This window comes from Schistocerca serialis, chromosome 6, assembly GCF_023864345.2.
Source record: "Schistocerca serialis cubense isolate TAMUIC-IGC-003099 chromosome 6, iqSchSeri2.2, whole genome shotgun sequence".
Taxonomy (NCBI): Eukaryota; Metazoa; Arthropoda; class Insecta; order Orthoptera; family Acrididae; genus Schistocerca; species Schistocerca serialis.
Window position 1 is genome coordinate 486,617,538 of NC_064643.1, and position 25,933 is coordinate 486,643,470.

General features: G+C 42.2%; 1 long non-coding RNA gene across 2 annotated transcripts; it reads left to right on the top strand.

The window, feature by feature from the left end:
• Positions 1-200: 200 nt before the first annotated feature.
• Positions 201-25,933, top strand: LOC126484379 (uncharacterized). 2 transcript variants are annotated; one of them, XR_007587845.1, is made up of 6 exons: positions 201-320; positions 4,856-4,962; positions 12,336-12,713; positions 18,269-18,417; positions 23,941-24,200; positions 24,299-25,933. It is a non-coding gene; the product is annotated as an uncharacterized LOC126484379 (long non-coding RNA). The 2 variants fall into 2 exon arrangements; XR_007587844.1 differs by having other exon boundaries at positions 23,941-25,933.

Here is a 25,933-nt window from a genome sequence, read left to right on the forward strand (position 1 = left end):
AAGCTTTCACATCAGAATATCTCCCTGGTCGCTGGCTCTTTGCATAACCACCTGCATAGTCGGTTGCGTGTGGCCGGGTGACCCGATCCGCGCGGCAGCACACACACACACACACACACACACACACACGTGTGCAGGCGAAGCGAGCCCCTCCCCAAGGCCTCCATATAAACGCCGCTCGCCGCAACAACCCGCCACTACCGCTGCAGCAGCCGTAACGGAACCAAGGGGTTAGCGCAGACTACGCTCCTGTGTAGCTTCCGCCGGCTTCAACACCGCCAACGAGGTCACGCCGCTCTTTGTTGCTGGCGGAAAAGGAGGTAAAGACTGTTTCGTTCAATGCGCCCCTTCCAAGAAAATTCTTTGTCCACAAGTAAACCACAATATCGAGTTAAGAATAATTCTACAATAATCAAATATAGTTCGTCGCTTTCTTAGAGTTTTTTATCTGCCCGTAAGAATCCGCAGCTTCATCGACAGATGGTGACATTTACAGTAGACTAGGCCATAACAAACGCTTGCAGTACTGGTGTTACAAAAATTTTTCATGAAGGAAGTTCACCACAGTTCGTAAATGTTTGAAAAAGTCATAGTTGAAGCGCCAAAATCAGCTGATTAAGTAGCTCTTTATTCCCAACAGGTTTCGACCTTCAGATCTTCAGCAGGTATCCAAACTCCATTTATAACGTGTTACACGTGCAGTATTAAAAACTGTGGCGTTAAATAAAATAAAATCGTTCCCAAGTCACTACTGTCGATAGTTAAGTGGAACGCTATTAAGTGTCATCTACTTACAACAGTCTTGTCCCAACTTTTCATATGGAATCCAGTGTAAAATGTAGACGAAGAACCGACCGTTGTGACCGAGCGGTTCTAGACACTTCAGTCTGGAACCGCGCGACCGCTACGGTCGCAGGTTCAAATCCTGCCTCGGGCATGGATGTGTGTGATGTCCTTAGGCTGGTTAGGTTTAAGTAGTTCTAAGTTCTAGGGGACTGATGACATCAGATGTTAAGTCTGATAGTGCTCAGCGCCATTTTTTTTTATAGACGAAGATTAACAGTGTCGGTATGTTTTACTATTGACTCTGTAATGTATTTTACTATTGATAGCAATGACGTAGAATGTATTTTACGTTATTTTACGCCACAGTTTTAATACTAGCATGTAAGATTTTATAAATCACTTTCAGATATGTGATAATGATTTGAAGATCGAAACAAGTTGTGAATAAAGAATTACTTATCAGCTGCTCTTGGAGATTGAGATTATATGTTTTCATGTCAAACATGCATTTATACGTTATGCGATCTTAAAACAAGCACAAAAAACATATTCCAGTCGGTTATTATTACCTACATTACTCAGGAAAAAAGGACAAAATAATTTGACAACAAAGTTCTCACTGCATTCAGAATTATTTGATATGGAAACCAGCTTGAATGAATAGCATCATGAAAACTAAGTGTTTTATTCAAAAGTTTATAATGAACAGAAAGGTCATGATATTATTGGTATTACCATTCATTTGACTACAAATTGGTTTGTACTCATTTATGGTGCTCCTAAGTAACAAGTAACTCTCACACAAAGTATATTAAGACGGAGGGGTTATAGGAGGGTCTCTCGTGAGGCCAAACTGAGTGCATGAACCCATGTCCGGAAGTGTCATCTAACAGTGCTACAGTGTGTCGAAAGCGCCAAAGAGCCATCTAACGCTGCCAGACCACCTCTTCGGCATTACACGCGTCGGTTCTTTGACAGTCCCAAGACGGAACGACTCACAGTGGGTGTGAGAACATTCAGAACCTTAGACGGCATCGAACGTGTACCATCGTTGATTATCGTTTCGATACATGGATTCCTGTTCTCAGTTTGTTCCTCATGATACCCAGCATAAGCTTTCGAAACTTCTTGGTGTCGCTTTGTAACACGTCTACGCCAACAATCGCCTTTCAGAAGGAATAATGAATATTTGGGAGGTGTCCAATATGTATTGATAACAGGGCCGCAGCTGGTTACAGAGATAAGTTTTCATTTCGCGTGTTGGTATTCCAGTTACTATGGATTTGATTATCGATTGTCATTTTTATTTTGAAGTTCAAGTTATGGAGATTATTAAAGTCTTTCTGGGTGTAGTACCGCTTTATTGTATAAAATATAATATACTTTAAAATATACAAATTACAAAACCTACGTTTCGACCGTATTGCAACGGCCTTCCTCGGCGCAATAAATTTAATCATCTTGACACCGACCGCAGAAGCCTACGTAGTTAAGTTCAAGCTGTGAAGTTGTGCTTGAGTCTACATAATTAAATTTTTCGATTGTGAATGTGATTTGCCACGGCTACTTCTTTCTCTTGCCCTCGTGCAGCATAGCTAGTGCTCCGTCCTTTAGCATTCGACATCGTCGAGACGTTAAATTACAACTTTTCTCTCATCTTGCATTTATCTTCTGCCCACTTTGTCATTAACACTCAATTTAACTGGTTTTGTTTCTTTATGGCTCGTTACATTTGTCGTCTGTCAATAACTCTGACTTGCTCTGCTTGCGTTTAACTCGTTTACAGTCATAAAAACACTGTGCTTAGGATGTTGAGGAGCGTAATATTCTGTATTACGGTGATAAACGAGCACTTAAGTTCATCGAATTAATCATTAAGTAAATGACTGCCTGTAGGTCCCAAAACCAACGTAATTTAACGACAGAGATAAGGATGGACTGAATAATGACGTTAGCATTAGTAAGTTTCTATCTGACAAAATAGACGACCCTGTCATTCTGTGTCCGTCTCCGTAGCTGAGTGTGCACCATGTCTGACTAGTATCGGAGGATCAGGGATCGATTGTCGGCATTGCCACGGATTATATGTTTGTTGGAGGAACGAAAAGAGGTGCACTCAGCCTCGCGATGCTAACTGAGGAGCTACTCGCGTGAGAAGTAGAGGCTCCATACTGTGGAAAACTCGCAAGAGCCGGAAGAGCGGTGCGGTTACTCTATGCCCCCCCACCCCCACCCCCACCCCACACACACACACACACACACACCAGCCCATCGATACTGCGTCCGAATAACCCTATGGACAGAATGACACGTGTAATTCACTCCCTCCTTCCTACTTTGCAGCTATTGTCCACAATAGTCTTTTGTAAAGATCGGAGGGGAGCGAAGATTACAATAAACTTTCTAGTTTACTTATCTTTTCATGTAGAGTTGGCTCCAGTTCTTCTTGTCTAGGGGTCTGATTCTTGAAGCTGAAATTCTCACATTTTAGGTTTTCACAGTTGAATTGATCTAAATAAATTTGAAGATTGTTGTTGCAGAATTTTTGTTGTTATGTTAATATATTTTGTCACATTCTTGTATATCATACAGTCTTTTGATTTTTCACATTAACAAAGCCGAAATTACGTTGTTCGCACAAAATACAAAAATACCTCCAATCACATCAGAGGCATGCTTGCTACCGTCTCACTCAGCGGAAATAACAATATTCCAAAGGGTTCACAATTTTTCTTGATAAATGAGTTTATATTTGTTTTGATTATTATTTCATAAATGAATCAGGAAATAAACATAATAAACAGTACTAGATTGTGTAATTAACAATAAAAATTTTAAATGTGCCAAATAATTCGTAATTTCAAATGTTTCCTAAAATATAATTTTAACCGTACATTCAGGACTAGTACTTATTGATCATATCATCCAAAATAAAGTAATTCATTTTCATAAATTTTAGCTTGAAATATAACATAGTCCTGCAATGTATAAAACTGTATGAAAGTTTTCAGAAAATCAGTTGAGACAATATTGACCTGTCCAAAATTCGAAAAATAATACTGGCATCGACAACTATCGTTGAGGAAAAGTAATGCTAGCGGAGGATGTCCCGTTACACACGGGTGACGGCCGGTCACTGCTGACTGTTGCATCAGGGCAAGTACGCAGAGCTGTACAATGAAATATTTTTCCGCACGGGTCACATGACAGATGTAAATATCTTAAAGCAAGTCATTTCTCTGCGTAGGCACATCTATCACAGATATGAAGTCCTTGAGAAAAAGATCAAAAAAGTGCTAAATTTGTTGTCATGCATCCTATTTGATTTTAAGACTTTCACCACGTCATGTGTTTTCCACTTCAACAGTTACACTAACGCATTTTAATTTGTTTTCTAATCTGGCACAGTGACAAAATCCTCAGCAGGATTGCACTTTCTCCATTTTACAAATGGACTTCACATCTGGGATAGACTTGCGCGTAGCTACTATGGCTGTGTGAAACTCTCATTGCACATGTTGTTTTATCCACACACTGATGCATGGAACACAACATGCTGTACGCAAACACGATTTTTATCTTTATGTAGATAGGTGATACCCAAGGGGAAAAAAATTAGCTAACTGTTAAATAATAAAATGAAGTATTTATTTGAAACTAAAAGAACAACCTACACAAAAAAACTTGCTTTAAGAAATGCAAAATAAAACGTTAAGGAAATCTGACTGGTAACGACCTCATTGTATTTTTGACACTGAATATACGTTTAATAATGCCTTTTAGAGCGTAATCAGTCATTCGGCAATTTTAATATTTTAGATGTCAAACAATTTTCATTTTTCACTTATCGTTTTGAGGAAAATAACAGCCAGTAAACTACCAATCCAGCGTCCTTTATTGTCTCTAGATTTGTACTGTTCCATTCTTGTTCCTTTCTCTTCTCTGATCAAAGTTATGAATCTCTTATTTCTATCTTTCTCATCACCATGTCTTCAACTTGCGATAGTGTGGTCCAAGAATATTTCCAGTCTATCACTTGGTTCTATTTCTGTTTGTTTCCCTTGGCCAGGACGTAGAAGAGAAACGTGCGTCAGTCCATATACATTTCAACGATGGTTGCTGAAACCATACGCTGTGTCCATGATACATACCACAACACTTTCATCATTATTACAGGTAAGCGGTGTACCATCGCATTCTTCTTTCATTTGTCGTAAATTAGTCTTTTCTCTGTTTATTCCATATCCAGCAATCTGTATTACAACATGCTTGATATTAAATCTAGGTTCACTTTCTTTAGTCTACTATATTCCTTCCATAGACCGTACAGAATTCTTTAAAGATCAAAAACTCATCGTTTAGCAAAGCCATGTAGCCCGTCAGGAGAGAAAAAGGAATCATGATACTGGAGGTAGTGAACTTTATTTATAATGTTAGATTAGACGAAGTGTGGAAACACTGGATCACATATTACTTGACATCATTAATATCACTGTGCCGCCCGTAGAAAGGGCTCGTAGAAGGGGTTTCAACCTCTTTAAGAATACAATTACTTTTACTCTGAATGCTGGTGAATGTTGCTGATTATCTTCTTTGTAAAGAAAAAAATAGTAGGCTCTGATCGTGTTATTAATGTTTTTGGGTCGTGCAAAACATTAGTGTCTGTTTGCAGTATAACTCATAAACTGTGTCACAAAGAAAGAATCACACAAAGACCAGACGTCCCAACAAGAACATTAAAGTATTTATTGAAACAGCTAAGGCGTGACAGCATTGACAAAAAAATGTACTGAACATGTTTGTGCGCTGTATGTATTGTCTACCACGTCTCTTCCGTCCAACTGCATAGTTCGCTGGTACTTAGCAATTTACTTATGGCTTCCGGCTGCACATACCTAATGCCTGTGACAGCTGAATATAGGTCCACTGGGCTTGAATACGAGGGGAGAAGTGGTGTGATGGGTGCTTAGGAATCTTTTCGCGGGACGTGTGGTCTGGTGTTATCTTGCTGCAACACGGTAACGAAGTTCTGCTGACTAGGCTTCCACACTCCGAGAATATCGCAATTACTGTTACTGAAAATATCCATAGTATTTTGTGACTGAAGTCACACACAGATTCCATTGACAGGCCACGCCATGAAGCTGTTGTCCTTGAAGTACGATACCATGAATGTTTACTGTATACAGATCCTAATGTTTTAGACGGCAAAGGGGCATGCGTGAGACGGTGAGAGCTTGACAAATTTTCTTTTATAAACGGAAATGCCCTGCAGCACTCACCAGTATTCATTTTATTTTTATGGTACGGCAGAAATAACCTTTAACAGGCTCGATACCATAATAAACACATGTTACACACTGTATGATGCAATGACAAGAGGCATGTCAAGAAATCACTGAAAAGTGAGCCTATCACGGATGCAGGTGTTCTGTATGGGTTCAAATGGTTCAAATGGGTCTGAGCACTATGGGACTTAACTTCTTTGGTCATCAGTCCCCTAGAACTTAGAACTACTTAAACTTAACTAACCTAAGGACATCACACACATCCATGCCCGAGGCAGGATTCGAACCTGCGACCATAGCGGTCGCGCGGTTCCAGACTGTAGCGCCTAGAACCGCTCGGCCATTCCAGCCGGCTTCTGTATGGGATATCTCCAAGAAACTGTTCAAATGGTTTGTACGCACTGAGTCTCATTCCAACCTAAATACTATTAGCATGTCCCGAATAGACAAAATAGTGCCATGATCTGTGCAACGGGTCTTTCTCGAATGAGAGAGACTGTGGAATTCAGATACGTAGAACACGCTAGTCTCCCGGTTCACGCAGTGCCCCCAAGTCTCCAGCATACCAACACTAAGGAATGGTTTCTGCTCTCGTCCATGAAGATTAGGTACTGATCGACTCCACTACGAAAAATGTGAACACGTCTTGGTAGAAAACAGTTATCAGTGAGTGAGCTTATGCCGAATATTTGCATCATGATGCTACCCAGACTGTAAATCCAGATTTACCATTCTTTTCGCGTTTCAGTTTGTTTCGGGTACGTACTGACCATATCATGTGGTATTCACAGTCGCTCATTACATCGAACCGAGAGCCACTTAACAGAATCACCCTGAACTGCTGCCGTTGACCTTCGCGGCGATATTACGGTATGATTAGGAGACGTGTGCAATTACGTGGAATTCATAGCACGGGATTCCCGGAATAGTATCCTAGTCGTGAAATGATTGTGGGAGAAACGTGACTAACTACAGCAGTACCAAGCCCTACAGCATTTGTGCAGTAATTGCAGACTGGAAATTTTGCCATTTCTGCTAAGTATACATCTTATTAGCCGACTTATCTCCATCCATGACTTATGCAATGCTCAGATACAGCTGTTCCTCTGGTAATAGCAGCTTTCTTCTCTACTGAGAACATATTTTTTTTTCCATTTCCATTTCATTAGTTGCTGCGCGAGCTATTTCACCGGCCGGCCGAAGTGGCCGTGCGGTTAAAGGCGCTGCAGTCTGGAACCGCAAGACCGCTACGGTCGCAGGTTCGAATCCTGCCTCGGGCATGGATGTTTGTGATGTCCTTAGGTTAGTTAGGTTTAACTAGTTCTCAGTTCTAGGGGACTAATGACCTCAGCAGTTGAGTCCCATAGTGCTCAGAGCCAGCTATTTCACCCTCTCAAGCAAGGCGACTGTAATTTGCAATTCTAATTGCTTAGTCAGCACCTTGCAACCGTCCTCCATCCGGATTATTAATTGTAACCAATACAACAGACTTCAGGTACATGATCAGTAGGATGTATCGGCTGCAAGTGATTGCCGACAGGGCCGTCTGCCAGGCCTTCTATTTCTTCTTCTTTTTTCACATTAATTCCTACAGCGAAGTGAAAAATTTATGGTTTGGTGTAATCTTCGAGTATCACTCAGCTACATACACATGGATTCAGTAGGGAGCCCGATGGCAAAATTAGACTGTGAAATCTCGTACAGCTGCATATGAACATTCCTCACGGGTTCCATCACAGCTTGAAAACAAAAGAACCATAATACAGAGTACAAGAGAAAATGTCTCTTTTACGGTCTTCATTGTGACTTGCAAAATATTATTCAGTGTTGCGTTCTACGCTTTGAGCCAAGGGGCCATTGCAACTGTCTTTGTGTTGCGTCAACTGGGGTAATGATATCTTTGGTTTCCTTTACAATCACGAATAAAAATTATTCCAAGCGAGAATATTGTGACCCTACGAATCCGTTATTCCTTCACTCCTAAGTTATGACGTCTCTCGACGGGTTACCCATTAACTTCTTCTTCCGGCTTACACCAGCTCCTCGTCAGTAGGATTCCTGACGCTTAGCAAAGTCTCCACAGCCTTTATGATCGAATGACATGAGGCTTAGAAGGTCTTGTTATACTTGTCTCGTGAAATACTGCTCTAGTGTCAGCAATATGTTCGTACCGAACCAATACTAAATTCTTGTAGTCCGTATTATTCACTTGTGGAACATATTGTATGGTTTCGGGCGTATGCTTCATGATGTACATTGTCTAGCGAAGCATTACAGTCAACATGTGGGAAGTTGGGCAATGAGAGAATTTCATGCAGTTGGGTAACGTCAAAAATGTGTGATCTAGTGATGTGGGTCCGATCAAAATCACATGAAAAAGAATAACAGGGCATGAAGTATTACTGAAAATAACCGATGATGGAGTGTAACCACTCTCAGGTACAAATATTTGAGAGAAATCACAAGTTTGTTATCTCGACCTTGAAACGACAGATATCTCTGTCTGACAGCAGCATACACTGATCAGCGCTAGAACATTAAGACCACCTACCTAACATCCGGTATGTCCACCTTTCGCACGGATGACAGCGGTGAAGCAATGACGCCTTGGTAGGTCGCTGGAGGAAGGTGGCACCACATCTGCACACGCAAGTCACCTAATTCCCGTAAATTCTGGGGAGGGGAGCGATGACCTCAGAGGACACGTTCAATTGCATCCCACATGTGTTCGATCGAGTTCAGATCTGGCGAGATGGGGGGCCAGCACATCAATTGCAGCTCGCCACTATGTTCCTCGAACCATTCCGGCGTACTTCTGGCCTTGGATCATGGCGCATTATCTTGCTGAAAAACGTCACTGTAGTCGGGAAACGTGATCATCATGAAGAGGTGTACATGAGCTGCAAGCTTGGCCGTCATAGTGCCTTGTACGAGTTCACTGGACCCATGGATGCCAACATGAATGTACCCACGAGCATAATGGAGTGCCGCCAGCTTATCTCCATCCAGCAGTACTGGTGTCAAGGAGCTGTTGCCTTACCAGAATTCTTGAGACCATGCAACGCACTGCCACTGCGTCGGCGTCCAGTGACGATGATCACTCTCCATCTTCAGTTGTGGTTGACGATGTCGTGGTGTTAACTTTGGCACATGCATGCGTCGTCGACTGCGGAGGCCCATCGTTAGGCGTGCTCACTGTATGTGCACTGTATAGCCAGACGCACTTGTACTTAGCTTAGCATTAAAGTCAGATGTTAGTCTCGCCACGGTGCGCCGCCTGTCCGAGCCTACGACGTCCAAAATTTGTAATTAGGGAAGGCCGCCCAACCCCACGACATCTGGATGTAGCCGGCCGGTGTGGCCGAGCGGTTCTAGGCGCTTCAAAAAAAAAGGCTCTGAGCACTATGGGACTTAATATCTGTGGTCATCAGTCCCCTAGAACTTGGAACTACTTAAACCTAACTAACCTAAGGACATCACACATACATGCCCGAGGCAGGATTCGAACCTGCGACCGTAGCGGTCACGCGGTTCCAGACTGAAGCGCCTAGAGCCGCACGGCCACAACGGCCGGCTGTCCTAGGCGCTTCAGTCTGGAACCGCACGACCGCTACGTTCGCAGGTTAGAATCCTGCCTCGGGGATGGATGTGTGTGATGTCCTTAGGTTAGTTAGGTTTAAGTAGTTCTAAGTTCTAGGGGACTGATCACCTCAAATGTTAAGTCCAAATGGTTCATATTGCTCTAAGAACATCTGAGGTCATCAGTCCTCTACACTTAGAACTAGTTAAACCTAACTAACCTACGGACATCACACACATCCATGCCCGAGGCAGTTCTAAGTTCTAGGGGACTGATGACCTCAAATGTTAAGTCCAAATGGTTCATATGGCTCTAAGAACATCTGAGGTCATCAGTCCTCTACACTTAGAACTAGTTAAACCTAACTAACCTACGGACATCACACACATCCATGCCCGAAGCAGGATTCGAACCTGCGACCGTAGCAGCAGCGCAGTTCCGGACTGAAGCGCCTAAAACCGCTCAGCCACAGCGGCCGGCGACGTTAAGTCCCATACTGCTCAGAGCCATTTCAACCATTTGCACATCTGGATGCGGTTTCGCCTTGGTTCCGCCACGTGTTGAAGGCACTCACCGCAGCACTCCCGGAACACCCGACAAGTTGTGCAGTTTGCAAAATGCTCGTACCTAGCCTCCGGGCTATCACAATCTGCCCTTAGTCAAACTTATATCACCCACTGATACTTCACGCGCTGTGAGTGTGTCTGACTACCAGTCATTCCTCGCCAGGTGACGCTGCCATCGCCTGGACGGCTTTATATCGATAGTAGATCGGTGGTTATAATGCTCTGGCTGATTAGTGTACATGGTGCTGTACTTCGGAATATCACTTAATCTTTTCATGTGGTGGAATGTCGTCCTCGTAACGGAGATCATTCATGTGGACAAGACGACTTTCCGATTCGAGCAGAAAGGAGAAGGATATTAGTGACATTGCTACAATAAAATTTTGTTCGATTTACTAATGCACATTAAACCTTCAGCAAATTTGTGTCATTATGGTGCTTAGTGTACCTGAAAAGGCGACATAGATGGTGCGTGTTAGAGCAGGTGTATTTGATGACAAGGGTAAACTGCACAGTGGACTGGATTTTGCGTTCAACACTAGACCTGGATAAGCCAGTTCGATGGCTAGAGAAGAAAAATAAGTGGATCGCATTCAGCGACAGTAATTTTATTCATCTGTGGATCACTTTTACGAGGATAATTGATAAGTTCTGGTATTACAATTTAATAACAGCAACAATAGCGTGTACAGAATAAAATTTTCACTCTGTAGTGGAGTGTGCACTGAACGAAACTTCAGAACTGCGTACCGGTCCGAGACTCGAAATCGGGACCTTTATCTTTCGCAGGATAGGGCTCTACCAAGTGAGCTGCCCTAGTAAAACTCAAGACGCGTTCTCGCAGCTTTACCTCGGCCAATACCTCAACTCCTACATTCCTAACTTCACAGAAGTTTTCCTGCGAAACTTGCAGTCTAACACTACTGGAAGAAAAGATGTTACGGAGAGGTCTAGTTTGACAAGAATGCGACAGGTGGTCAGCCGTGGCCTTGTACTACGAATTATTCTGGCATTTGCCGGAAGTAATTTAGGGAAACGACTTAAGACCTATATCAGGGTGACCAGATGAAGACTGGAGGCTCCACTCTCCCAAATATAAGGCCAGTCTGTTTAAACAAATGTTACACCATTTGGTCTATCCCTAATGTACAACAATGTTTTACGAAGAAGTTATTCATTAATATAAAAGGCTACAGTGTTCATTCATTTCTCACTCTCTGTCACTACACATATTATACATATGTTGTTTCACTGCGTCCATTACACACACTGTCTATTGATGTCAGGGTCACAGCGACTATTTCTGTTTCCATTTTGTGTATCACAACTTCCCATTAGCCGGCTCAAAAAAACTGAGCCAGCATCTATCTGTAACGACCTCAGAAAAATGATAAGGTGTTAATATTATGAAACGCATACTGTGAGAGCAGATTTTTTCAGAAAAGAAAAAAGAAAGAAAAAATAGTGTAAAATTGGTATGTGATATTATATATGTTTTACTGTCGTTATTATTATTTACATGTATTACATTTTTCACCAAACCTCTAGCGTGTGTTATCTAAGTATATCCACAATGTATGGAATATATTGATCAACAGGTACTTTGTAACTGCCTTTTTAAATAAGTTTGATTCAGTAATCTCTTTAATATCCCTGGGAAATTTATTTTGTAGTGTTATTCCTTAGTACAAAATGCTGATTTGAGTATACCTAGTAAAACATCGCAGTTTTTTGAACCAATATTCGAGTTACTTGTTGATTTACTTTATCTCAAATTCATCTGTGTTATCGAATTTTTACCTATTTACTAAGTATATGGTCTGTTATATGGGTGACGGCCATGTCAAAGAGAGTTAATTTTATCCAATTTGCCGAGTTTGTTGCATATTTTAGTCTACAGTTAACGGCAAACAACCTTCAAAAAATAGTCCTAATTTTCTACTGTAGCCACCCTTCCGCAGCGATAATAACAAACTGCAAAGAAGGTGAATCTTGCACGCCCCTTGCTTCTGTCTGAAACAGAGGCACCAGTGGCGCTTCATTTTTCCATGCTGTAGTGTATCGACACTGTTCTTTCACGTGGGGACTGACACCAGTCTATTGCTTTTTTTCCAGTGGTTGCTGTTAAGCTGTTCATCAAAGGAATTACTCTCTTGCTCGTGGAAAGTGGGCTGTTGGCTCATACAACAAGAACTGATAAACTAGATAAATCTTCTGAAGTTCCAAAAATCTCCGGCCATCATTTTGGCCGCCTGTGGAGATTATGGAATCATAGAGCCTTGTTTTATGGAGATCCCACCACCAAGTTGGCAGTGCGTGGGAACCATGGGGACTGGTGACAAATAAGCCGATTTTGTGTTATTTGAACAGGTACGACACATAATAGTTCCGAGACTTGGGATGTCAGTAATCATGAGATTCATATCTACCCGAAGAAACTGAATACAAGCGTCGCGCAGCCACATCCACAACCACCTCCATCATCCTCCTAAGGTACATTCTCCTTATAATTATTTATTGATTTCAGGCAAAGCCCATTTCACCACATACAGTTATGTCACACAATTAAATACAGAGGAAATTTTTATGACCGTGTTACAAAGCATAAAACACAATGTATTTCATAACCAAGTTGTATAAAGATAAGCGAACAAGTGTGCCAGGTAATGTGCCTAAAATACATTAGTCTGACTGCACAAATACAATAAATGTTACATTTTTGCTAAGGCTAGAGGAGTTCTTGGTTCACTTTATAGGAAATACAAAAAGTTAGTTATATGTGGTGACTTCAATATTAATTGTATAAGAGATTCTGCAAGGAAAAGGATGCTGGTAGACCACCTTAATTCATTAATCTTATGCAAACCGTATTCTTTCCAACGAGAGTGCAAGGGAACAGTAGAACAACCATAGACAATATTTCTGTTCATTCCTCATTACTAGAAGGGCATTCTGTTAGCAAAAAAGTGAATGACCTTTCAGATCATGATGCACAAGTTTTAACTCTAAAAGACTTTTGTGCTGCAACTCATGTTAAATATTGTTATCAACTTTTTAGGAAAGCTGATCCAGTTGCTGTAGAGACCTTTGTAAACCTTATCAAGGGACAAATGGCTCTGAGCACTATGGGACTTAACATCCACGGTCATCAGTCCCCTAGAACTTAGAACTACTTAAACCTAACCAACCTAAGGACATCACACAACACCCAGTCATCACGAGGCAGAGAAAATCCCTGACCCCGCCGGGAATCGAACCCGGGCGCGGGAAGCGGGAACGCTACCGCACGACCGCGAGCTGCGGACTTATCAAGGAACAAGAGTTATTTATAGTGCTGATACAGTAGACTATAAATATAGTGCTTTCCTCAAGACTTTTCTCGTGCTCTTTGAAAGTTGCTTTCCTTTAGAACGTTCAAAACAGGGTACTAGCACAAACAGGCAGCCTGGGTAGCTGACTAGAGGGATAAGAATATCCTGTAGAACAAAGTGGCAGTTATATCAAAACGTTAGAAACAGTCAAAATCTAAATGCAGCAGCCCATTACAAACAGTATTGTAAGGCACTTAAAAAGTTATTATGAAGGCAAAAAGTATGTGGTATGCAGATAGAATAGCTAAGTCTCAGGATAAAATTAAAATCATATGGTCAGTCGTAAAGGAAGTGGCTGATCTGCAGAGACAGGTCGAGGATATAGAATCAGTGCGTAGTGGGAATGTCCGTGTTACTGATAAGTCGCATATATGTACAGTATTTAATAATCACTTTCGGAATATAGGAGGTGAACTAAATAGAAACCTAGTCCCAACAGGGAATGATATAGCGCTCGTAGAAAAAATTGTTCCGAGACTGTTACTTGAAATGCTCCTCCATGATACTGACAAGAGGGAGATTGAGTTAATAATTAAATCACTAAAGACCAAGAACTCTCATGGATAAGACGGGGTATCTAGCAGGTGATTCAAAAATATTTCTGTTTGCTGATGTCACCAGCTTGGTAGTGAAGGATCTTGTGTGTAATATTGAAACATTATCAAATAATGTAGTTCATGAAATAAGTTCGTGGCTTGTGGAAAATAATTTGATGCTATATCACAGTAAGACTCAGTTTTTACAGTTTCTAACTCACAATTCAACAAGAACTAATATTTTGATCAGACAGAATGGGCATATTATAAGCGAGACGGAACAGTTCAAGTTCCTAGGCATTCGGATAGATAGTAAGGCTATCGTGGAAAGCCCATGTTCAAGAACTTGTTCAGAAACTAAATGCCACTTTATTTACCATTACAACAGTATCTGAAATAAGTGACAGTTCAACACGAAAAGTAGTCTACTTCGCATATTTTCATACGCTTGTGTCATATGGTATAATTTTTTGAGGTAATTCTTCTGATTCAAAAAAGGGTATTTTTGGCTCAAAAACGGGCTGTTCGAGCTATATGTGGTGTAAGTTCGAGACCCTCTTGTCGACTCCTATTCAATAGTGTGGGAATTCTGACATTGCCTTCACAGTATATATTTTCTTTAATGTCGTTTGTTGTGAGCAATATTAGCTTATTCCCAAGAGTTAGCAGCTTTCACTCAGTTAATACTAGGCAGAAATCAAATCTGCATGTGGAATGCACTTCCTTAACTCTTGTGCAGAAAGGAGTACACTATTCTTCTGCATCCATTTTCAATAAGCTACCACAAGAACTCAAAAATCTTAGCAGTAGCGCAAACGCTTTTAAGTCCAAACTGAAGAGTTTCCTCGTGGCTCACTCCTTCTATTCTGTCGAGAAGCTCCAGGAAGAGCTGAAAAATTAAGCAAATTCCAGTGCTACATTGTTGATTTTCTTTATTTAAACTTACGAATTGTCGCCTGAATACGTTTCTTGTATTTCATTTTATCTGTTTCTAATATCGTGTTATAATTTTATGTACTGACACGTTCCATGACCATGGAGACTTCTCTTTAATTTGGTCCCACGGAACAATAAATAAATAAATATTTTAATAAAAATATACACACAAAAACGTACATAATGGAACTTAAGAAAAGCTCCTCAACTTTTAAAATTCTGTTTTACAAATGCGGGTGAAATGGCAAACGCATTTGGCAATGGACCTATTCATGTAACTAAGAGCTCCTCTAAAAGAAATACAATGCTTCGGTTTTAAAATACACTACTGGCCATTAAAATTGCTACAACACGAAGATGACGTGCTAAAGAATCGCGAAGTTTAACCAACAGGAAGAAGATGCTGTGATATGCAAATGATTAGCTTTTCAGAGCATTCACACAAGGTTGGCGCCGGTGGCGACACCTACAACATGCTGACATGAGGAAAGTTTCCAACCGATTTCTCATACACAAACTGCAGTTGACCAGCGTTGGCTGGTGAAACGTTGTTGTGATCCCTCGTGTAAGGAGGAGAAATGTGTACCATCACGTTTCCGACTTTGATAAAGGTCGGATTGTAGCCTATCGCGATTGCGGTTTATCGTATCGCGACATTGCTGCTCGAGTTGGTCGAGATCCAATGACTGTTAGCAGAATATGGAATCAGTGGGTTCAGAAGGGTAATACGGAACGCCGTGCTGGATCCCAACGGCCTCGTATCACTAGCACTCGAGATGACAAGCATCTTATCCGCATGGCTGTAACGCATCGTGCACCCACGTCTCGATCCCTGAGTCAACAGATGGGGACGTTTGCAAGACAACAACAATCTGCACGAACAGTTCGACAACGTTTGCAACAGCATGGACTATCAGCTCGGAGACAATGGCTGTGGTTACCCTTGACGCTTCATCACAGACAGGAGCGCCTGCGATGGTGTACCCAACGACGACCCTGGGTGCACGAATGGCAAAACATCATTTTTTCGGATGATTCCAGGTTCTGTTTACAGCATCATGATGGTCGCATCCATGTTTGGCGACATCGCGGTGAACGCACTTTGGAAGCGTATATTCGTCATCGCCATACTGGCGTATCACCCGGCGTGATAATGTGGGGTGCCATTGGTTACACGTCTCGGTCACCTCTTGTTCGCATTGACGGCACTTTGAACCGTGGCTCTACCCCTCATTCGATCCCTGCGAAACCCTACATTTCAGCAGGATAGTGCACGACCGCATGTTGCAGGTCCTGTACGGGCCTTTCTGGATACAGAAAATGCTCGACTGCTGCCCTGGCCAGCACATTCTCCAGATCTCTCACCAATTGAAAACACCTGGTCAACGATGGCCGAGCAACTGGCTCGTCACAATACACCAGTCACTAGTTTTGATGAACTGTGGTATCGTGTTGAAGCTGCATGGGCAGCTCTACCTCTACACGCCATCCAAGCTCTGTTTGACTCAATGCCCAGGCGTATCAAGGCCGTTATTACGGCCAGAGGTGGTTGTTCTGGGTACTGATTTCTCAGGATCTATGCACCCAAATAGCGTGAAAATATAATCATGTGTCAGTTCTAGTATAATATATTTGTCCATTGAATACCCGTTTATCATCTGCATTTCTTCTTGGTGTAGCAATTTTAATGGCCAGTAGTGTTTTATGCAATGTAATTGTTGGGCATTATTGTATTTATTACGTTCTAATGGTACAAGTACACTGTCTTCTTCAATGAGTCAGTGATGGAAACTAGGAGAAGGTAATAATCTTAGCAAATTTCTTGTCTTATTAGTGTTAACGTGACCTCCTCTTAGTCTGTTAACAGTAACAAGCTCTTTCACTGTGAGCGCCCATTTGAGAAACTAAGGGTGACGTAAGATCTGTTACTGAATCACGCTTTGACGTCATGATCCATGTCTACTAATTCAGTCCATTCTCGTTTTGCTTGGTTGACGAATGTGTTATGAAAATCACTGAATGGTAGGGCTATGGGAGTGGTAACTCCGTTGCGACCTTTTCGCCAGTTATATTCGTTGCCGTTAATATAAACGTGTCCTGCCATCTAATGTAGATGAATCAGTTGACGCATCTCCTGTGCCCTATTGAGACTTCTCAGTAAACCGTATGCCATGGGATTTACAGATTTTCCTTCAGCTGTCCTCATAAGAGACTGTACTGCACCCGTCAAGTCGGTAAATATTACGTCTTCGTCGACGTGTAAATCAACAATGTAAAGTATAGGTTGATGAATGGCAAACAACTCCACTCGATGCTTCTGCTGGTGACAAGAAGGATAGTTCCCAACCCGTGTCGTCATCGAAAATTGTGGTTCCTGCAGAGATTCACGTTTTGAGACCATCCGTGCACATTTGGTAGCAGTCATGCCAGTTGCGATCCAATTTTGACTATGTAGAGACTCTCAGTTCACTCGAGGCTACTCTAGCTATTTGCCTATCAAGTCTGCCCCCGGTAGCTGAGTGATCTCCGGCTCGGTAGCTCAGCGTGCTCGGTCAGAGGGTTAGCTACCCTCCGTAATAAAAAGAACTGAGTGCACGGATCAACAAAGAACCTGCACGGGTGTCATCGGACGTCCACCACGAGCAAATTCAACGAACAATATAGAACAAAATGAGATCCAAAAGAAAAAAAAAGTGGTCAGATCGACAGACTGTCAATCCTAAGGGCCCGAGTTCGATTTCCGGCTGGGTCGGAGATTTTCTCCGCTCAGGGATTGGGTGTTGTGTTGTCCTAAACATCATCATTTCATCCCCACCGACGCGCAAGTCGCTGAAGTGGCTTCAAATCGAAAGACTTGCAACCGGCGAACGCTCTACCCGACGGGTGGCCCTAGTGACACGACATTTTTATTTTTACATATAGCACATTGAGTATTTGAAGATATGTCGTTTTAATGAAAACACATGTCACCTGCGGAAATAATGGTAACGCTGCACTGCCGGATGCTCCACAGATACGCTTTAATTTCTGTCTCCTTTTCAAAGCCTGTCTCCTAGTGAAGTTAAAAATCTTAATGTATATGTACAATAACTTGATCTCCAGTGTTTAATTTTGCTTTATGATTACTGAAACCTATGTGTAATATAATACCTGATGCGGCTTTGTGACTGATTTACTATTGAAAATCTATTATTACTTTCGGCAGTTTCAGGTAACTAAAGGAAATGGATGACTGCACCGGAGAGATGCGACCTGTGTCACCTTGTACTTTGGCAATGATCTTTGTCAAAGTTCTTCTCTTTGCAATGAGTCGTACGATGTAAAAGACCATTTCACGGATGGCACATTCTACTGGTAAGTAGAATGGTTCAGTCTCTTGCGTTCAGTAAGGAAATTGTCAAATCTGCTCAAAAGTATCCAGACACCCCTATGTAAATCGGAAATGACCAACTGATGTCACAAGAGGCGGAACGACAGTATAAATAGAGGCAGGGACAGAATGGGTCAGTCATCGGAGATCTGTGACTTCGAACGTAGATTAGTAACTGTATGTCACCTGAGTAACAAATCCATAAGGCACATTTCAACCCTTCTAAGACTCCCAAAGTTGACGGTTGGTGATGTGACAGTGAAGTGGAAACATGAAGAGACAGCAACAGATAAATTAAGACCATGCAGATCACATGCACTGACGTATGGGGACGGTCGAGCATTGTCGAGTGTGGTTGTAAAAAAAATCACTGTTAATCATCGATAGAAATCATGGCGAGTTCTAGTGTGCTACCAGCAGTCCAGATAACACAGTGACTGATCAGCGGGAGTTACAAAGAATGTGGTACAGTAGTCGAGCAGCATCTCATAAGCCACACATTTCTGCAGGCAGTGCTAAGCGTCACTTGAGGTGGTGCAAAGAGAGACGCCACTGCACAGTGGAAAGCTGGAAACGCTGTACCCCGTGGCAAATCGAAAGAAGGGTTTAGGTTTGGCGAATGCGAGTACTTTACCTGCCATCATGTGCAGCGCCAACAGTGAAGTACGGAAGAGATGGTTTTAGGGTTGGGTGTGTTTTTCGTGGTTGGGTTGTGGTACCCGTACTGTACTTAAGAAAACGCTAATTGCGGAAGGATGTGAGCAAATTTTACAGCATTGTGTAGTGCGTACAACAGAGGAACCTTTCGGAGACCATGACTGCATCAGCGAGACAATGCACCCTCTCGTAAAGAATCAGTTGTGAGATATTGGTTTTTGGACAATAACATTCCTAAAATGGACTGACTTGCCAAGAGTTCCGACGTGAACCCAACAGAACACCTTTGGGATTAGTCAGAAAGTAGACTTCTTTTATAACATCATCGCCCAACATCACTACCTTCTCTCTTGAAAAAAATATAGCTGCCATTCCTCCACAGACATTAATACGCCTCACTGAAAGTTTCCCCAACACAGCTAAAGCCGCCATATAGATGAACGATTGACATACCCCATATCAATGTCCACTAAATAATTGAGCAGATACTTTTGATCAAACAGTGTAATAATTTATCATTGAGTTTTTTCAAGTCCACAGGATAAATGTATACATTAGTAAGACGTTTCTGAAGGTATTTGGTTTGGAGTGTAGCCTTGTGCGGAAGTGAATCAATAGTGGACGTAACGAAAGTGAGAATGGACGATAAACAGTTCAGACGAGAAAAGCGTAGAGCCTTTTGAAATGTGCCATAGAAGAATGCGGAAGGTTAGATGGATAGACGTTATAACTAATGAAGAGGTAGTGATTCGAACTGAGGAGACAACAAATTTATGGCACAGCTACACTGAAAGGGGGGGATTCCTTGGTGGGATACAGCTTGTGCCATCCAAAGTCTAAAAGACTTGACCATCGCGAACAGCTTCAGTTGGATGTAGGTTGCAGTAGTTACGCAGACGTGAAGATAGACTAGCGTACAGACCTACTACATTAACAGTGCACTTACCACATATTGCGTATTCCTTTACAAAGATTGTTTCCGTGACGATGGCAAAAACTTTCAACAGTGGGGGAGAGGGGCAATGCCGAGTCGGAAGTTTAAGCCAAAATTAGAAAATTTCTAATTTTACCACCGAACTGCTGAAGGTCATAAGCACATTATGTAAGAATTTTATTTATCAGTACAACTCGTTCAAGGTGCAACATTCATAACAGTTGTTCAAAGCAGTCTTGTACGCCTTCGAACAGGCTCGGTGTTGAACTGCATCGTAGAGAAAATTGTTAACAGGATATTCTCTTTGGTCTCGATACCTATTTCACGCACAAGAATTTTCAGAGCAGCTCACAAGAACAAATCATGTGGAGTCTGCTGGAAGCTTTTTTTTCTCCTTTTCAGTGAAAGTATAACGAAAGTGTTCACGAGTAGGATGTACAGGGTGGTCTATTGATAGTGACCGGGCCAAATACCTCACGAAATAAGCATGAAACGAAAAAAACTACAAAGAACGAAACTCGTCTAGCTTGAAGGGGGAAACCAGATGGCGCTATGATTGGCCCGCTAGATGGCGCTGCCATAGGTCAAAAGGATATCAACTGCGTTTTTTTAAATAGGAACGCCAATTTTTTATTACATATTCGTTTAGTACGTAAGGAAATATGAATGTTTTAGTTGGGCCACTTTTTTCGCTTTGTGATAGATGACGCTGTAATTGTCACAATCGTATAAGTACGTGGTATCACGTAACATTCCGCCAGAGCGGACGGTCTTTGCTTCGTGATACATTACCCGTGTTAAAATGGACCGTTTATCAATTGCGGAAAAAGTCGATATCGTGTTGATGTATGGCTATTGTGATCAAAATGCCCAACGGTCGTGTGCTATGTATGCTGCTCGGTATTATGGACGACATCACCCAAGTGTCCGGACAGTTCGCCAGATAGTTATTTAAGGAAACAGAAAGTGTTCAGCCACATGTGAAACGTCAACCACGACCTGCAACAAATGATGATGCCCAAGTAGTATTTTAGCTACTGTCGCGGCTAATCCGCACATCAGTAGCAGACAAATTGCGAGAGAATCGGGAATCTCTAAAACGTCGGTATTGAGAATGCTACATCAACATCGATTGCACCCGTACCATATTTCTATGGACCAGGAATTGCAGGGCGACGGCTTTAAACGTCGTGTACAGTTCTGCCGCCGGGCACAAGAGAAATTACGGGACGATGACAGATATTTTGCGCGCGTTCTATTTAACGACGAAGCGTCACTCACCAACAGCGGTAACGTAAACCGGCATAATATGCACTATTGGGCAACGGAAAATCCACGATGGCTGCGACAAGTGGAACATCAGCGACCTTTGCGGGTTAATGTATGGTGCGGCATTGTGGAAGGAAGGATAATTGGCTCCCATTTAATCGATGGCAATCTAAATGGTGCCATGTATGCTGATTTCCTACGCAATGTTCTACCGATGCTACTACAAGATGTTTCACTGCATAACAGAATGGCGATGTACTTCCAACATGATGGATGTCCGGCACATAGCTCGCGTGCGGTTGAAGTGGTATTGAATAGCATATTTCATGACAGGTGGATTGGCCCGCACGGATCTGACGTCCACGGATTTCTCTCTGTGGGGAAAGTTGAAGGATATTTGCCATCGTGATCCACCGACAATGCCTGACAACATGCGTCAGCGCATTGCCAATGCATGTGCGAACATTACGGAAGGCGAACTTCTCGCTGTTGAGAGGGATGTCGTTACTCGTTTCGCCAAATGCATTGAGGTTGACGGACATCATTTTGAGCATTTATTGCATTAGTGTGGTATTTACAGGTAATCACGCTGTAACAGCATGCGTTCTAAGAAATGATAAGTTCACTAAGGCACGTGTATCACATTGGAACAACCGAAATGAAATGTTCAAACGTACCTACCTTCTGTATTTTAATTTATAAAACCTACCTGTTACCATCTGTTCGTCTAAAATTGTGAGCAATATGTTTGTGACTATTACAGCGCCATCTATCACAAAGCGAAAAAAGTGGTCCAACTAAAACATTCATGTTTGTTTACGTACTACACGAATATGTAATAAAAATGGGGGTTCCCATTTTTAAAAAACGCAGTTGATATCCGTTTGACCTATGGCAGCGCCATCTAGCGGGCCAACCACGCGCCATCTAGCGGGCCAACCATAGCGCTATCTGGTTTTCCCCTTCAAGCTAGGCAAGTTTCGTTCTTTGTAGTTTTATTGTTTGACGCTTATTTCGTGAGATATTTGGCCCGGTCACGATCGATGGACCACCCTGTATAGTGTGAGTTGGAGTTCCATCATGTTAGAATCACATACCTGGCCGAAGGTCAAGTTTCTGGTTACTTGTCTCAAACTGTCACAAATTTCCAGGCATGTTGGGGAACGGAAAATAGTTGGGTCTTCACAGTAACTCCTTGCTCCAGCCATAGGCGTTTAACAGCCATCGTGCTTACTACACTCGCCTAATGTCGTGTAGGGCCCACGCGAGCACGTAGAAGTGCCGCACCACGAAGTGGCATGGACTCGACTAATGTCTAGCGCTGGAGGGCATTAACACCAAGAACCCTGCATGGCTGTCCATAAATCCGCAAGAGTACGAGGGGGTGGATACCTCTTCTGGACAGCACGTTGAAGGGCATCCCAGATATGGTCAATAATGCTCATGTCTGGGGAGTATGGTGGGCCGCAGAAGTATTTAAACTCAGAAGAGTGTTCCTGGAGCCTCTCTGCAGCAATTCTGGGCGTATGGGGTGTCGCATTGTACTGCTGGAATTGCCCAAAACGGTCGAAATGCACAATGGACATGAATGGATGCAGGTGATTAGACAGGATGCATACGTATGTGTCACCTGTCATAGTTGTATCTAGACGTATCAAGGGTCCCATATTACTCCAACTGCACCCGCCCCACACCATTAAACAGCCTCCACCAGCTTGAGCAGTCCCCACGTCCATCCGCTCGATACAATTTGAAACGAGACTCGTCCGACCGGGCAACATGTTTCCAGTCATCAACAGTCCGATGTCGGTGTTGACGGGCCCAGGCGAGGCGGAAAGCTTTTTATCGTGCAGTCATCAAGGGTACATGAGTGAGACGTGTCGATGACGTTTCGTCAAATGGTTCGCACACTGACACTTGTTGGCCCAGCGTTGAAATCTGCAGCAATTTGGGGAAGGGTTGCACTTGTGTGACGTTGAACGATTCTCTTCAGTCGTCGGTGGTCCCTTACTTGCAAGATCTTTTCCGTCGCAGCAATGTCGGAGATTTGATGTTTTACCGGATTTCTGATATTCACGGTACACTCGTGAAATGTTCGTACGGGAAAATTCCCACTTCGTCGCTACCTCGGAGATGCTGTGTCCCATCGCTCGTGCGCCGACTGTAACACCACTTAAATCTTGATAACCATTGTAGCAGTAGTAACCGATCTCACAACTGCGCCAGACACATGTCATCTTATATAGGCTTTTCCCACCCCAGCGCCATATTCTGCCTATTTACATATATCTGTATTTGAACACGCATGCCTATACCAGTTTCTTTGGCGCTTCAGCGTATTTGCACTGGCCAGAAAATCTGCTTAAATAACAATTCCCAGAGCTGCTAGAGCTCCAATTGTTGATTAAAAATATCTGTGCTTTCAACTTACGTTTTTCATCATGAAAAATATCGTATGTCTTTCGGTCCATTTTTACAAAAACCATATAACCCCAATGGCAACGTGTATTTAACTAACTAACAAAAATAGAAGATTTATCCCTTTTTCTGTTACTTTAGAATCGTATTGTACATATTAAAATTTTAATTTGTTACTAAGACAATGTCGAGGTATATTTATAAATCTTTCAATGATGTTTGGTTACAGGTGATCCTCTGTCCTCTGCCGACGATGAACAAAAGCGCCAAAGTAGCTGGTCTTTATGCTTTGTTATTTCAGTTATCTGCTTATCTGAGCAGAAGGGCAGCAACACGACGTGGCATGGATTCGACTAACGTCTAGTGCCGGAGGGAACTTACACCGTGAATCCTGCAGGGCTGTCCATTAATCCGTAAGAGTACGAAGGGGTGGATACCTCTTCTGAACAGCACGTTGAAAGAAAAGGCCACAGTTAATAGATTTCCGCGGTAAACATATTAGGTTTTGGGCTTTGAAATACATTGGTAGTCATGTAATTCATCATTACTTTCTTAATTTTTGCTAATCTTCACGTATTTACTTACAGGCTGAAGCTCTCGGTTCGTAATCTCAAGATCTTTCATGTGTCCGGCTCCAGTAGACACTGAAAATACCTGTAAATAACAGAAAGAAAAAGATTGCTTCTACAGTCGATTTCTAGGGGCTGGGGAACAACGCTGGAGCATCTGATTTTCTGTCTTCTTCTCTTTCTTCTTCTCCTTCTTCTTTTCCTTTAGCGTTTCCCATTTCTCCATGGTGACGACATTCTTATACGGGTTGAAGCAGTATTAGTGACCGAGGCCGCATGCCCTTCGTGACGCGACCTGGAGCATCTGATAATGGTGAAAAATTATAGGTACATGCGTCATTGATTTATATCAGCAATAGTGCCAATGATTTAGGTGAACATTTCACTGACGTTGTCTAATTTTGTCATTGTACTGAGACTCGAAATGCAATGAACGGTGAGAAGATAAGAATCACGATAGAATACCCCAAAAACACAGTCTACTGCTCACTCTCTATAAAATAATGGAACCAAGTAAGAGACTAAAAGTACTTGAAAGTCAGTGGAACATAATCTGCTGATTAGGAAGAAGTATTCCCAACGTTCCCATTCAGTGACTAAATCTTATTTGTCACTACAATCAGTAGAAGCTAACTACAGTAGTAAAACCGACATCTTACCTTTCAGAAGGCACGCTTGCTTTAGCAGACGCCACATTCTACTTATCTGTTTCATTGAATAGTCATTACCTATATTTGCAATCAATTAATTATATATATTAAGACTTGCTTCTTCTTTCACTGGAGCGCTTAGCACCAGTTGCAGTGTACGTTTTATTGACAGAAAGTGCAGAACACGAGAATATCTATGACACCCGAGAATCATCTGCAAATCGATGTTCTTCTCACCGCACTCTGTACAAAGACTTTGTGCAGTTAAGTGCAAAACTATAGGAGCTAATGTCTGCTGGGACACAGCTCTGAGTGTCAATGATTTTGTCTGCATCTGAATCGTTTTTTTATGTGCGTCATGTAGCTCTTCGGGTAGATATGGATCTCATGCGTGTTGTCATTACAAATCTCGAAACTATTATGTATCGTACCTGTTCAGTTAACATAAAATCGGTGACCGTAAAAGTTAACAGGCAGCACGCAGCCTTCCGGGCGTATGTGAAGCGTCTCGGACGGGGCGTAATTTTGTGATGGAAGGATTATTATCTAGAAGACAGTCAGACGTCCTCTGAGAGACTTACAGAAGGCAGCAGTCGCTTTACTATCGACGTTGAGGTGACTAGATACCGAGAACAAGCTCCATTGGACAAAGAGGGGACAGAGAATGGGTGGTAGTATTTTTAAGGAATCAATATGACACCCGTTTATAGTAATTATGAGGAAAATGTCAACTCGCAAAATGAGGATTACTATACGGGAATCAGTGTTCAGAGAATAGATTTCTAATAAAATATAGTTACGAGAAAATTTCCTCCAAGGAGGAAATATCTCTAACTTTCTTGCTTTAGCAACGCTGAGAAAAAGTCAGTGATTTGCTCCATTTAGATTTATAATTACAATACTCTAAGTGCTATTACATTTCTAACATTTACCTTTAGTGTCAACGACTTTTGTACGTCTATATGTTCGAAAAATAAAGTTGTGTACCAGTATTGTCTGTAAA